Raw genomic sequence first — 3,453 nt, 5'->3', positions numbered from 1 at the left:
ATAAAAGACAGTTAGAGCGCATCGTGAAGCTGGGAACAAGCGCTTACTTACGTGCTTCCAGGCGCTTCTATTCATCACACGGGCTCCATCTTCAACTCACTTCAGCCCGTCATCCGCCATCGCCGGAACCCTGCAAAACAAGAGACATCATTATTAAAGACTTTAAAGACATTTGAGTTACTCGAAACTTACCGTTCGTGCAGTAAACGACGGACAGCAGTCCTCTGAAGTCAAGAGGCCTGCGCTACCTATCCAGTGAAGGAACTGGTTACAGCACCCTGCCCCGTGGCAGATGGAGAGCTCGGCATTCACTTACCTAAGGTGAGAGCGTTAACCTGTGGGGGTCTACAGGAGAGGAGAAGAGGAAAGAGATAGGGACACCCCAATAACCCCAGTTCATTAACCCTGTATTTTCTATCTGCAGACATCTTCTCTGCACGTCAGGCATACAGGGCACAGAGGTCCAGCCCAAAGAGCCAACCGGGTGCTGCACATCACCTTTGAAGATACGGTAGTCGCCCAGTCAAGACCGGCGCCTCTGCGAGAATCAGGTGAGCGTTACAGAACGCAAAGACTACCGCAAAACTCTCGCCCAGGCGCTATGGAAACCCCGGATACTGACCACCTAGCCCGGTTACTTGGGGAACTAAGGGCAGAAGTGCATGCAGCTCGTCAGGAAACGAACGCTCTAAGAAGGGAACTAATTATTTCCAAGGAGAGAACAGATGATCTTGCTAGACAATTGCTACAGTCACAAGCCGGACAGACCCCGCTACCCGCATCAGGGGCAAATCTTCCTTCAACATCCTCTATGAATCCAGTGCAGATCAACCTACCTGGGAATGTACCTTTGGCTCCGCCCAAACGATTTTCTGGTGACCCAAAAAGGTTTGCGGTATTTATCAATCAGTGCCGGTTGCACTTCTTATGCCGGCCAGCAGCCTTTCCAACTGGTCAAGCTAAAGTAGCTTTTGTACTTTCGTACCTTAGTGGCAATGCGGCAGACTGGTCGATCCCTCTAGTTAATCAAGATGATCCGGTTCTCCATGATTTTCAAGCCTTTCAGCTTAGTATGGAAAAACTGTTCGCAAGACATGCACAGGGGCAGGCCTTGGACAATGAGCTTCTTTCGTTGCGACAGGGTAATCAAGACCTTTTGGCTTATATTGCATCTTTCAATAGACTAATAGTGGAAACTCAATGGCCTGAGGACAAAAGGATTACGCTGTTTTATAGAGGTCTACGTGGAGAGCTCAAAGACGTTTTAGCCCAAGTAGTGAATCCCCCACAAGACTGTTCGGATTATATAGACTTGGTCGTTCAGATAGATCACAGACTGCAGAACAGGAAGGCCGATCGTTCCAAGTTTGATGCTCGAGTATTTTCCAAACCGCCAACTCCTTCCAAAGGAGTAGACTCCGGGGAACCCATGCAAATAGGGGGTCTGAAAGGTCCTCTAACACAAAGGGAGCGGGAAAGGAGAAAACAGTTGCAATTATGCCTATATTGCGGAAACTCAGGGCACTTTCTTCGAGACTGTCCGGTGAAACCTGCCAAGAAGGCATTAGGAGCTGCAGTTACCACAGTTACAAACTCTGAGCAGGGAAACGACCTCACCCGACAAGAATAGAGGTCCTCTTGCCGAGCGTGAAAACCAGTTCCGTGACCTCGCATTTCGTGATACCTATGGTCCTCATTAGCCCTGATAATCCGGATCGATTACATGCAATTGAAGCTTACGTCGACAGCGGTGCCATCGGCAATTATGTGGATCATGAAATGGTTTTGAGGATGAATCTAACTTTGTCCCAAGGCTGTAAAGGACGTCATTACTACGGTGGATGGTACGGAGATAGCCTCCGGGTCAGTAACGCATACCACTCAAGAGGTGACGCTAGTATGTCAAGATGGACACCATGAGAAGATCGTGTTCGATGTGATCAAGGCCCCTCAGTTCCAGATTATTCTAGGAATACCTTGGTTAGAGAAACACAATCCTCTGATCGATTGGCGAGCAAGAACGGTCCAGTTTCCAGAATGTGTCTCTACTTGTCACCCTCCACCTGGTGTTGCACTGGCAGCAATTTCTTCAGAGACTCCCCAGTTACCTCCCGAATACCTAGAATACCAAGATGTTTTCCGGAAGGAGCAGGCTAACTCTCTACCTCCTCATAGGTCTTATGACTGCCAGATAGACCTGATACCTGGATCTACTCCTCCTTGTAGTAGAATTTATGCCCTCACCGAGCCTGAGAACCTTCACCTTTGACAATACCTGGATCAATACCTGGCAAATGGGTTTATTCGTCCTTCCAAGTCCCCTGCCTCTTCAGCTTTGTTCTTCGTTCCAAAAAATGAAGGAGACCTTAGAACTTGTATCGATTATCGCTCCATGAACCAGATCATCGTTAAGAATAGATATCCGTTACCTTTGATCCCTGAACTCCTGGACCAAGTCAGAAAAGCATGCATATATACAAAGCTGGATCTTAGAGGAGCTTACCACTTGGTACGAGTAAAAGAGGGCGATGAATGGAAGACGGCCTTCCGCACCAAGTATGGGCTATTTGAATATCAGGTCATGCCCTTCGGACTTTGCAATGCCCCAGCCGCCTTTCAATATTTTATGAACGATGTCCTCAGAGAGCTCATAGATGTGTGTGTTGTTGTTTACATCGACGACATTCTCGTTTATTCTTCATCGGAATCTGAACATCGGAAACACGTCAAAATGGTCTTCGAAAGATTGCGTCAACACAAACTTTTCGCTAAATTGGAAAAATGTGTTTTCAACGTGACTGAAGGTGAATTTTTGGGATTCATATCACCTGGCGGAGTGCGTATGGATTCAAAGAAGGTCGATGCAGTTCTCAAATGGCCATCACCATCCTCCGTAAAAGGTGTGCAAAGCATGTTAGGCTTCGCTAACTTTTACCGCAGGTTTATCCCCGAGTTCTCTCGAATAGTCCAGCCCATCACTGCCTTGTTAAAGAAAAACAAACGTTTTGAATGGTCTACCGAGGCGGAACAAGCTTTCCAGGATTTGAAGACTAAATTTATCTCTGCACCAATCTTAAAACACCCTCGCCCCGAACTCCCCTACATCGTGGAAACTGATGCTTCAAGCCTTGCCATGGGGGCAGTTCTATCACAAAAGGACCCGGTAACCAATCAGTTGCATCCCGTGGCATTTTGGTCCTGCAAATTCTCGCCTCCTGAAGTCAATTACACGATTACTGACAAGAAACTTCTGGCTATCAAGTCTGCCTTTAAGGCTTGGCGGCATTATCTGCTGGGGGCCCGACACACCGTTACTGTGATTACGGATCACCGAAACCTGCAATATTTGAAAACCGCAAAAGCCCAATCCTCTAGACAACTCCGTTGGGCATTATTCTTTGCCGAGTTTGACTTCATAATTACCTATCGACCTGGTACAAAGAACGGTAAAGC

Source organism: Ambystoma mexicanum, chromosome 2p (genome assembly GCF_040938575.1).
Source record: "Ambystoma mexicanum isolate Mex_15411 chromosome 2p, UKY_AmexF1_1, whole genome shotgun sequence".
Taxonomy (NCBI): Eukaryota; Metazoa; Chordata; class Amphibia; order Caudata; family Ambystomatidae; genus Ambystoma; species Ambystoma mexicanum.
The sequence above is the reverse complement of the archived record's forward strand: the minus strand, read 5'-3'. Positions refer to the sequence as shown.